This window comes from Arctopsyche grandis, chromosome 1, assembly GCF_051622035.1.
Source record: "Arctopsyche grandis isolate Sample6627 chromosome 1, ASM5162203v2, whole genome shotgun sequence".
NCBI lineage: Eukaryota > Metazoa > Arthropoda > Insecta > Trichoptera > Hydropsychidae > Arctopsyche > Arctopsyche grandis.
In genome coordinates this window covers 10,736,655-10,749,682 of record NC_135355.1, presented here as the reverse complement: position 1 = coordinate 10,749,682, position 13,028 = coordinate 10,736,655, and the positions used below count along the sequence as shown (strand labels likewise).

General features: G+C 34.8%; 1 protein-coding gene across 2 annotated transcripts in view; it reads left to right on the top strand.

The window, feature by feature from the left end:
- Lpin (phosphatidate phosphatase LPIN) overlaps positions 1 to 13,028 on the top strand; it is a 42,173-nt gene that overhangs the window by 15,816 nt on the left and 13,329 nt on the right. Inside the window, exon 1 of one of the 2 annotated variants that reach the window (XM_077440120.1) lies at positions 175 to 407. The exons of the other annotated variant lie outside the window; for it this stretch is intronic. The gene's annotated coding sequence lies outside the window, so the exon portion shown is untranslated. Of the gene's footprint in view, positions 1 to 174; positions 408 to 13,028 lie in introns of those variants that run through there. 2 annotated transcript variants of the gene reach the window in all.

Genomic DNA, 13,028 nt, shown 5'->3' with positions numbered 1-13,028 from the left:
CAGGGCAAAATCTGATAGGAAACGATCAACCTGGAGTCACAAATTCAGTTCTAACCAGCAGCATACTCTGGAAAATTCATTTTCACTCGAGGCCTGTCCCTGGGATCGAACCCGGCACCTCACGACGCTAAGCAGAAGCTTAACAACCGAGCTATGCTGCTGGCATATGTATGTATAATCAATTATGTGACTTCCCATTGATAGTCAGTCGTTTACGCAAAATTGCACATGCACGATGTACACACAGGCAAAAACAATTTTCCACTTGTTCCAAGAAAGTCAACCAGCTGTTTTATTAGTCAGTCAGTCGGTGATCAGTCGCCAGCTCGATCAGTCGTTTCTGCTCTGCGCGCTACTTTCCTCCGATAAATCCGCGATTTTTCTGGTGCAAATCTCACACAAAACAAGTAAGATTTTTTTTAAAACACCACACAACTCTAAAACAAAGCGATTACGCTTTAATTTCGTTATAATATACAATATTATTATGATATTTCGGAATGATTGTCGCTAATCGTTCGTGCAATTTCACTCTCCGTGCATAAGATTTTGCCGCATCGCTGATTACATTATTATATTTTTCATTGTCCGTCATTTTAAATTTATAGTTTCGCATATAAACGTGAGTATTTTTTTCATTATCATAGATATGTATTGTAAATATCGATTGCTAGCTTGAATACTTTGCGTTTGTTTTTGTTTTTAAATTTCGCTTGACCTACCGCAAATTATCTACAGATCAATAAACAGAATTCTAGTTTTTACCGCAAGTGCCATAAAAAGTTTGCTGTTATCGTAGACTTGTTCGTCTTTAAGAAAACAACTTTAGAAATGTAATACTGACGAATAATGGCGTAATTAGAACCTTTTTTTTATGGAAAAATTTACCGGCTAACTTTCGACCGTAATCGAAATGGCCACGTGGCCACAGGCGATAATTTTATTATTTCGCACATTGTTTGCCAAAATACTAGGAACACGTTGCCGTTTGCTAAAATAGACAGACGTGAATTTACAAAGTATGTGGGTACGTTTGCTCGACGCGCGTATCAAAGTTCAATCTGTTGCTCTCCGTTTTAGTCATCAGTTTTGATGAGATTGTTCCATTCAGAGGACATTGTTCACGTTTCGTAACGTTTATCTGCTCTGTTGCCGGGCTATTTGACCGGCTCAGATTTTCTTATCTATAAATATTTTCAGTACAATAAGTTCGACGCAATGCGAGTATTATGATTGTGCATTTTTCTGTCTCTTGGATTTTTAACATCGCCTGATTACATTTAATTGGATTTTAATTTGCATCTTTTGGCCTCGTCGACTATCCTTTGTGTCGTAACATTTGCTGCCGGTCTACGAGCTTTATTACTATTTAAATCTATTCATATGAGTGTGTTCGAAAGAAACTCTACAGCTCTGGATTTCAGCTCGAGACTTTGATATGTAATATTATTACATGTATCGGTTTACGTGATTCGCATCTAGAATTCTATGAATAAAATGCATTCATAGATAGTTGGGAAGTTAGTATCGTTTTTCACCTACATACATGCTCGTATCGTGCCTGGTTATCTCATATTGTCTCCTGATTTACTTATCACATGTAACCTTTACTTGCTAAAAATATGAAATTGTCTACACATTACTCAATTTTATATTGTTCCAACTGAAATGCGCTATTTATTTGATTTGAACTATATATATCATCTAAATCCTTCGATATCGATTGAACTTTCATCGAACATAATTATCTCTTATCATCTCATTATCATTTCAAAGGTACACTGATCTTCAAAATTATTTATACCTGGATTTTTTTATGTAAGTACATATTAATAAATCTACAGGTGTACATTTTACGTTTTTATTAAGAATCAAACCACGTGCGGTTTCGAACGTAAGATAAAACCTTACTTACGACTTGCGATATCGATTCTCATGCTTCTGGTCTATGATACATACATATGTATATATGTACATGTGAATGTAAGTCTTACATATTTATGCACATATGAGTAGTTTGTGCAAATACATACATACGTAATATTTACTTTGTAATCAGCGACGCGATCGCCTTAAGAATGATTACTTTTTTGTAAATCACGACGATTTATCTCACATTCTTTAGGTTTTCCGAAGTCCAAACTACCACAGTTCGTTATCATTTAGATTTTTTTAATGGGTTATGAATTTGAAAATAATCAATATCTGTATAATAATATATGTAATGATATATCAATGTATGTACATACATATGTAGTGCCGTATGGTTCAACGAACCGTTTGAGTCACTTAATTTTTTCAACACCGAAGCCAGACGATTCAATGAAGACATACGAGACTTTAAACCATTTATTAAAAATTATTTTAAAATTTCTTCTTTCAAGCCTTACTGTCATGAATTAGTTGTTTGAGGTCCATTTTGGCTACTTCTTTGTGTTCAATTGTAAACAAAGATAGTTCATTGAGTCTGGTTGGACCGATTGAATTTCTTTTGTAATCTTTAATTATTTTTAATTGAATTTTCTTTCTTCACTAGCGACAGTTACCGGAAGAGTAAAAATAACATGAATATGTAGGCACTTCTGAAAAATCACTCTCCAAACAACTGTACTTGGTAATAAGTAATTCTGAAAATTGCCTTATGGTCATTTTTTCAGAAAGATCTTTCTTTATTCATAAAAGTACATAAGCAAATTGAGATTCGAAGTAATTTGAGAAAACTTCTGGATATTTTTTCTGAGGTTCAAACAATGGTCTGGAATTTCTGTTTCCGGCATATTAATAATTTTCCTAGATTCAAGCAAACCGAAATAGTTTTTCACTACCTGCATTACCCCCGCTACATAGTAGTTACGCCACTGTTTTTGATATTCAGTTTAATATTGAATTATGAAGTTACTTAACATATTACGGACACGCATCATATAACGCTTTTGTATCGAAACGTGGATAATCGTATAACCATAAGGTTGACTGCTTAGATGCGACGAAACCACTTCGATGACAGTTAGGGCCAAATCACACAGGGAAAAACGGCACGTCGAGTGCTTGGCTCCCAGCTGTGGGGGTTCTTCTACATTTCTTCAAATATGGGATGTTACACCATTATCGATCGCTGTCAAACAAGGATAAAATTTTACCGAAAACACTCCAGGGGGTGATTTTAGTACGGTGTACTAGGCGTGCCATTAATATGTGCAAGGTATGCCACATTTTTTCATATATTTAAAAGTATGTATCTAAAAAAAACCATGCTCCTTCCTGTCTGATTTCGCCCTTAGTCGCCTTACGTTGCCTTGCGTGTTTTCAATCTGTGTAAATATTACGTATGTATTTTCAGTATGATCAGTGTAAAATTGCTTGTATTTTACGATCCAAATTTATCTCATTATTTGAATCCGTCCTCGATGCATTCAAATGCAATCGAATTAAACTTAGCCAACCGGCTGTGACCGTGCACTTGAACCTGACTCGTGAGCCATTTCCACCTTTGTACCGTGAGCCGTTATATTATATTATAGTACCTACATACACATATGTGATTTACCATTCTACTTATCTACTCAATTATGGTGTGTGGTTTCCACTTTTTATTTTTCTATGTCGAAGATTGCAGTTAATAAGTCTTCTTCAGTGTCCGGTGCGTTGACACACGACCGCCGTTCTGTTCTAGGCCAATCGTCCACTCTAGGAACGCCCTTGGACATCTATGAATAGACATAGTCTGGGTCGCATCACACTGAGACAGCATGGTTTGTCATCATTAGAAAGTTAAGTGGTCATCGCGGGTTGTAAAATCAAACAGTCTCTAATTTTGTTCACTATTCCAATCATCATCCAAACATAGTATTTTTGTGTAGGGGTGGGTTCAGGATCCAAATGAAAGGCCAAAGTCGCTTTACAGGATTTATTTAACGATTCCAGAGGTCTACCGCGTGTACCTCCTTATAAAGGACAAGTTGCACAGCACAGCTTCTTCGATCCATTAATGTGTATGTTTTCTAGGCACCTAAAGATCTTCCTTTGCGAGTCTATTGTTTTTATGCACGCACTCGCCCAGGTCTGTGAGAACTCCGGCGTATCCTTTGTGCGGGCACTTACTGAGTCCCGTTATCCGAATTTTTTATCTGTAATGTTCACCCACGAATGCACTTATACAGTGGATCTCATGCTCCCACGTTACAGTATCACTAACAAATCAGTAAACAACCGCATAGTAAGTACATACATACATATTTTATACTTGGAATGTAATCATTACAATTTTTATTAACTCCAAAATTCTGCATTCTGCTTAAAAGTCCTTCAATCGATGAAGAATTTTCTTTAGAATATCTGCTAGTCTTCGAATCTTTTCAGTTCAATATTGTTTTTTGGCAACGTAAAAGTACTACAATAGATTTTCTAAATGTGGATATTTTTCGAAAATATCAATAAACTTATTAAATTTCCTTGGCATTCCTATCGCTTGCTCTTGACTTTTGCAAATTTTATAGCAAATACATACATACATACATAAAGCCGGATATTCGTCTAAGAAGCGAACTCCGAATATTTTGCAACCTTCATTCTCGTTCAAAAAGATTACTTGTTGTAATCTTTTACTTTTTACAAACCTCCTTTACGTTTCACATTAATTACTAATTACTTGTTGTACAGATTAGCAGTTTTTCTTGCATATTAAAACTGATCCTAAACCAGTGATACACAGATTGGGAAAATTGAGACGCGAAAAAAATTAGTTTATATTAAAAAAATTAGAAATATCAAGACAAGAAAATATGATTCATCCTACATATTTATCAATGGAATTCATAATTGCTAGTATGTGTACATCTGTGTGTATGTATGTACATATGTACATACATAGATGGCTTGAAAAGACCAATATGTTTGCTCTGAACGAAAGTTTTTGGCTGCAGGTAAATTAAATAGGCATCTTGAAACATAATACTTTTTCAAAATAAAATTAGATAAGAAAACAGAAACAAACGTTCAAGAAAATATTTTCTGTTCCATCAAATGCATCGTGCAAAGCTTCTTATATTATAGAATCGCAAAATATAAAAAACGACACAGTACATATGTGCATATATATGTACATACATATGTACATACATACGATAAAAAGAGAGACATTAGTAGTCACCGGACCCAGAAGGTGCCGCGTATTGTTCAAAGGTTGTAAATGCATTGTTAAAGGTTTGCCGAATCTTTTTTACAAAGGATTTACAACAATGGAACAATGGATAGCACTGTGACTATCCTACCTCTAGACATTAGATTTGCTAGCTGCTATTGATATAGTTTTATCGAGCCTGTTTATTAATCGAAAAAGAAATACCATATTTTTCGATTAATAAACATAGATTTACCATCGCATTTAAAACAAACTAATTTTAGTAAAACCTTTTTATTGTTCTGTCAATTATATTATATTTGTATTTTTAATTAATTTTTATCATTTAAAAATGCGTTTGTATAAAGAAGTGCACCAAATTTAGATTTTTTTCAAAAGAGAGGCCTAGTAGCCGTGATTTTGATGAAGCTTTTCGCCAATTTTTTTTTCAAGTTTCACTTTACATTTACTTGATTATTTATACAATTGTTTTTTTTTTGTACCTTAAATTCTTAAAACATAATATCTGTACGATTCCCCCCTGACCACAAAGACAATTCAATCGACTATGGGGTAGACTCTACGCCGTAGACGTCTAAGATTGACATTTGTTTTCCATCTGAACGATGCCATTATTACCGGTAAGTTTTCCTTCAAAACTACCATATAAATAAAATTACTTTCACTTGCCAAAGATTAAATATGAAAAGAAATATTCACAGAAAATCATGGTATATTTTAATTGAAATTTCTAAAATATATTTCACAAAAATGAAAAGCTTAAAAATCCTAATAATAGAAGGTCCCCTATCTTTCTATGTGGGTGTGTATGAGGCCGGAGCGAAAACGTGAATTTTGGATTGACATCAATGGAACTAGTAAAAAACTTTCATCGTATCGTGGAAACTTTAAATTAAAAATTCATCGATTTTAAAGTATGCCCTGTGCCTCCAACATACATATACATACATATGTACATATGTATCTCTTTTTTGAGGATATTTTGTTTTTATTCATTGTATAAATAATATATACATATATACAGGGCCGTAGAGAGAAAATCCGCCCCCCCCCCCCCTTGACCTTTAGTAAAAAAAAATTCAAAATATGTAAAAAAAAAAAAGATGTGGATATTTCAATTAAAATCGTTGCTAATGATAAAAATATATTACATATTAATTTATATGTGTAAATACAATACAGTGAAACAAATGAAATTAATTAAATACGACAACAAACTATAAAAGTTAAAGAATTAAAACATGTATACACACGTTAAAAAATAGTTTCATTTAAAAAAAATAGTGCTGTCATACATGAAATAAAAATTAAACATATAACATAAAAAAAACGTAAAATATCAACTTATATTATTTATGGAAAAGCAAGTACATAGTAGGTAATAATGTATTGAATTTGGGATGATTTTTTTTCTGTGAGAGCTTTTTAAAATGTCTCTATATATATACATATACATTCATGTTCATTATGGGTTAAAATAATCAACATAGAAAACGGTTGAATAATAAAAATGAATTCGTAAACGACAAATATTATTAATTTAAAAACTACCTTTGAAATATTCTAAATCCAGTCTATCGTTCGCAATTATACAGCAAAATTTTAACGTGTTTGAATAATGTATTTTCCTTATGTCGAAAGATAAACAAATACTTTTAACGATTATTCTAGGAATAGCACGTGCATCAAATTTGCAATTTTTAGTTAAAAGTTTCATAACAAATTTGCAAATAGGTAAATATGAAAGATTTTATCTTTATTATCGATGTAAAAATGCACTAATCTCGTACTTTTAACTGTCCGCTTGTTACCTGATTGAATCGGCCAAGGTTTATTTTACTAATTTGTTTTGGATATTGTGACGAGGGAACTGCCCATTCTGAACACCAGAACGGATTTTTCCCTAAATTTTATTATGCCATAAAAAGTAGGTAAAATCCGTCAGTCGAAAACAGTTATACCATTTTGCTTAGTGTCCAAAAAACCCTAAGAGTATAAAGGCCAAATATTGCTTTTATACTTTTGCTAAAAATGTACATATGTGCGGGGGCCCCGAGCCCCCTTCGAAAGCCGGGCGCCGGGTTATTCGCATACCCTTTCCCCCCCTCACGCCCAAGAACAACTCACTTGGCGAACACTGACGTACAGTGCACAATTCCATACAAATGCACACTGCACTGCATTGGCTTTAATAGACATTGAATGTCAAATTAATCACTTTCAGCTGATATTCACCCAGTTTCTTAGATTGCTAATTAGGCAAAATTTAATTATAATATTGACCTTTTACTTGCTTTTTGATACAATTCATAAATTTATCACTGCCTGTCTGTCTGGAAACTTCAATGTCATATTGTCGATACGCACCGTGTGAAAGCTTAAGTTGTTGAACATAGAATAAAACGTATTGTAAAAATATAATGTTTTGTGAGTATGTAGTGGTTGGGTCAATAGTTGAATGCAATTTTTTTTTTAATAAATTCGCCAAAAATCTGGGTCAAATTTTGCAAACGACTTAGCGACACGTTCGCTTTGTACTTTTCCACTGACATCGGTGTACAAAACTCTTCCCCTAATTTAATCGGCGAGTCAGTGCTTATTTTTAACCTGTCCGTTTGACGGTTGAACGATTCGAGTCGATTTCGAAATATGTATGTATATGTGTATGTCTGTGTGATTTTTACATAAATTAAAAGACGTATTATTTTTCTCTTTGCTGTCGTTTTGGCAACTATTTGCAACAATCATACGTGAACGGTCATCAACATTTTGGCACCTGTTTCAAGCGTACTTATTTTACGTGGAAAACTACCAAATTTTCCGCATGCTCCAGCTTCGTGATCGCCAATTGGACGTACATATAATACATCCACAGCTCTTTTCTGCCTAGTGGATCCGGCTTTTTATTTTTTGTTAAGTCTTCTTGGTTTCAACTTACATTTTTTAAATGATATGTCACGTTAGTTTTTTCAAAATTATGTTTCGTAAGTATTTTAAATAAAAAATACATATTTTGGATTTTATTAATTACTTTTAATGTATCATTTAAGGCATCCAGCGACTGAATAGAATGAATGTGTCTCTTTGTGTGTGTGCACCACACCCCGCTGGATATTTGCTGTGTAGTGTAGTTTATTAATATTGAATTACCTACATATCTCAAAATACTTTGTTAGTTATTTTATTTTAGGTAAAACTACAAACATGTGTATTTTGTATGTCGCAAGATGTAATTAATAAGTGTTTACGTCAAATATCGATCAATGTGTATTGTGTACGTGGTGATTGGTGAACGTTATCATATCACGTATACGTGCATATTGTACATACATATGTATGTATAATGCATTGTGAAATTTTCGCTTTTTTTTTTATAAAGTACCTACATATTTTATATAACGCGTTTCGTTTGCATTTATTCATATGTAGTCAGTCGGTTGTCGTTCAAATTAGACGCTCACATTCGAATGAGAGAAATTTCTCATTATTTTCAATTGATATTCTTATTACATATTATACATACAAAACGATGGGATACATATGTGGATTGTCTTTCATTTATTTATTTTTGCGATACCAATGACCCCAGATGAACTAACCTGCCCGCCGAAAAAATGCACCAAAGTCGTTTTTTACTCCCCGTGCAAAGTCTCCTTCCAAGTGAAATGAACTTTGATGTTCTTTTTATAGATATACACACATCATTCAATCTGGACCACGTGTGCGATAGCGATTGCACCACAAACTGCGGCTCCATATTCCGCGTTCATATTATTTATTATTAGCTGAATTTATGTATGTTGCATCAACGCAACGCAGCGTGTTCACAGCGACTCCGCAATCAAGATCTCGCCCGAAGATTGTCTGATCATTGCGAACGTTGAACTGGACCTGGTTCGACGTCCAGCTTAACTATAGCTCATCTAATTACATAGTTCTGGAATTGAAATTGGTCAATGTTTCGAAACGATGAGCGAATTTACTTCCAATTGACTCAAGTTACGTGATGTGTTAATTTTGTGATCATTATTTTTACAGCGTTAGTCCAGGGTATACCATCGATTCGAAAAATATCTCCTCGATACTCCGTTCTTCTTAATTTATTACAAGCTTTTTATTAGCTTCATTCTGTTATTTCAGTGACATTCCTGTTCGTCTTTTCATTCCTGTTCGTCAAAAATTATGATCTGATTTTGAACCACTTCCACTCCTCGGGTTGGAATCAGAATTACTGACAGCTAGCCATCTATACGCCTCTTTCTATCACCCCTTTGCAACTCATTAAAACAGTGGTAAAGGCACTTTTTTCATTCTCATTTATGTATATACATACATTCATACAATCACCAACTTATCCAGGTTGTCGTCTTAACTACTAATAGTGGCTTTGTGGAATTGTCTTTCAAAGAAACAATTGAGATTTTATCAGTTCTTGGAATATTGATTCGAGTTGGTAATTTTTTGTCAAATATGTGAATTGTCGTTATCGGTTGGAAACTTTCAGTAAAATTGTTAGTTTTTGGAATTAGTTTCGTTTGTTTTTTCTGCATATGTACCTACTCGGTATAATTATCACTGAGATACAAAATTAAACGTAAAATATAAATGATAAATGAACTATTCTTTTCTGTCCCTACTGCCCACTCACAGAAAACAGCAAATCTTCGTGTATCCAAACGGCAAACCCAATAGTATGGCTACAACTTTTAAAAATGCATGGTTAAAGAAGATTGTGGCTTCGAAAAAATAAATTAAACATTAGGGTCGAGATATGCTAATTTGTGAGTAAAACTTACAATTACAAAAAAGTGGAGGCTGGTGGCATATTCGGATTTAGCAGGCAAAATTATATAAGAATCAGCGAGAATTGTTTCTGTAAATAAGTCTTTGTTTAACAGTGTTATATAGGTACATACATTTATGCTCTATTTTTAATCTGTCATTTCAGTGATGTATGTTTATTTCTTTGGGAAAGGTTTTATATCTAATTATTTTTCCTTGATTTCTGAAGAGAACACAATGGAAATTTGGAAAAGATAACGACTTTTATGGTCCCAATTTCTATGTATGTACATATGTAGAACTGAAATGTTTTAATATATCTAGGTACATAGTATGTATGTATGTAAATATAAATAAATATTTCTGAACTTGAGTTGTCTTGGTACCATATTATATACATATTTATGTGTGAGGAACTTAAAAGTGAACTTAAATTTGAATGCAGATTTCATGTGCTGAAATTGAATGTACCTACAGTGAGCGACAAAAATAGGTACGCACATAGATTTCGGACAAACAGCGCGAAACAAACCTCTCTACCTGCCGTAAACAATGAGACCCCAACCTTTTTTTTTTTTTTACACAACTCTATGTACCGTTGGTACAAAGATTTACAAAGCTGATGGTCAATTCCCTATTTAGTTTCGCGTTAACTTTAGTTGCAATAACATCGCATCAGAAAAATGTCGTCCGCGCGCCAAATGTCGACCGATGAAAAAGCGGTAATTTTGGCTCTTACGAAAGAGCGAATCGCGTATCGAGAGATTGCTCGTCGGGTGGGGTCCAGTGAAGGTTCTGTGAGAAAATTCATCAAAAAATACAGTGATACAGGATTATTACCAAGGGCTCCAGGATCTGGAAGGATGTCAAAATTGATGGAACGTGAAAATCGTGTCATAAAACGTGCTGCTCTTCAAGATCAATTTATTACTGCTTCTAAAATCAGGAATGAGGTTTACACTTCAACATCCACAGCAGTACATACCCGTATGATCCAAAGGAAGCTGAATAAATTAGGGTTTAGAGCGATAAAATTCGCGAAAAAGCCACTTCTGGCGGTTTCAATGAAGAAAAAGCACTTGAAATGGGCCAAGGACAAGAAGAATTGGATATCAGAGGACTGGTACAGGGTGGTGTTCTCAGATGAATCTAATTGGAATCTTATTGGATCTGATGGGAAGACCACAGTTCGCCGTAGAAGTGGAGGATGTTTTCACGCAAGTTGTGTTTCGCGACCGCGAAGCATTCCCCGTATGTCATGATATGGGGGTGCATTACAGGATATGGAATGGGGGTGCTAGAGTTCGTCCGAGGGTCCATGAATGCCATCCAATACGAAAACACGATACGGGAACGTGTTTTACCCACCATCGAAGCACTCACAGAATCCGTCGCTGAACCAATATTTCAGGACGAATCTTTACCTTGTCATCGAGCTCGTTCTGTAAGTTATCTAACCGTTTTTCTATCTTTAATTTGTTTTTTTATGTGGTAAATATCATCGACTTGTTTTAGATAACCAATTATAATGAAAGTTTGGGAATTAAATCCCTTACCTGGCCCGGGAACAGTCCAGACCTGAACATTATCGAAAATTTATGGGCGATTTTGAAGAGGAAAGTAAGAGCCCGCAATCCAAAAACACTTCAGGAGCTCGTAAACATAATAACGGAGACATGGGAAAAGGATATTTCCCCAGATGTTATAAAAAAATTGTTTTATTCTATGCCCAGAAGAATTGAGGCAGTAATGAAAAACAAAGGGGGAATTACTAAATATTAAGCTTTATTTTATTTATATATTATTGTTTTATGTATATATTATTAATAGGAAACATTTAAAAAATTTATACCGTGAAAACCGCTTTAAATTAAATTAAAAACGCCCGAAGAACTGCCAATACTTTTTTCCCAACTTTGTCCATTTCGTAAATAATTCCAATATCTCAATAAATACATCAATATAATTAATTATTTGTCTTGTTTTATTATCTTAATGATCCTAGTCATGATTTCAGAAACTTTTAAATCAAAAATATTGCGATATAAACGAATAAAATGAAATTTTGCTACTGCGTACCTATTTTTGTCGCTCACTGTACATACATATACATATATGCATATTCATAGCCGGTTAACATAGGTGCAATCATAATTGCCTTGCCAAGTGTTCAGCTCAAATTTTGGCTCAGATGTGATTCTACATCAAAATCGAAATAAAAAGGCATCAAAAGGAAGTGAAATCATTAGCGGTCAAGGTCGTCGAATGTAGCATTAAAAAATATGATTTGCTCCGTTTCGTAAACACTTGCCATGCCTTTTAATTATATTATACTAGCTGTATTACCCGGCTTCGCTCAGTGTTTATAATATAAACCGCTTAAACATGACTTAGCTAATTTAATTAAAAAAAAAAAAAAAATTTAAAAATTTAAAAAAAAATAAAAAAAAAAATAAAAAAAAAAAAAAAAATCAAAAAAAAAATAAAAAAAAAAATCAAAAAAAATTTTAAAAAAATCAAAAAAAAAAAATCAAATTTTTTTTTTTGCCTTCTAGGGCTTCGCCCTCGGCACCCCCCTGAGCCTTTGCCTTCTAGGGCTTCGCCCCTCCACGCCCCATGAGCAATTGCCGTTTAGGGCTTCGCCCCCATGATCAGTTGCCTTTTAGGGCTTCGCCCCTCCGCGCCCCCATGATTCAAAGCCGTCTAGGGCTTCGCCCCCCTTAGTTAATGCCTTTTAGGGCTTCGCCCCCCGCGCCCCCAAGATTAATTGCCGTTTCGGGCTTCGCCCCCCTTAGTTAATGCCTTTTAGGGCTTCGCCCCTCCGCACCCCCATGATTAAATGCCGTCTAGGGCTTCGCCCCCCCTAGTTAATGCCTTTTAGGGCTTCGCCCCCCGCGCCCCCAAGATTAATTGCCGTTTAGGGCTTCGCCCCCCTTAGTTAATGCCTTTTAGGGCTTCGCCCCCCGCGCCCCCAAGATTAATTGCCGTTTCGGGCTTCGCCCCCCTTAGTTAATGCCTTTTAGGGCTTCGCCCCTCCGCACCCCCATGATTAAATGCCGTCTAGGGCTTCGCCCCCCCTAGTTAATGCCTTTTAGGGCTTCGCCCC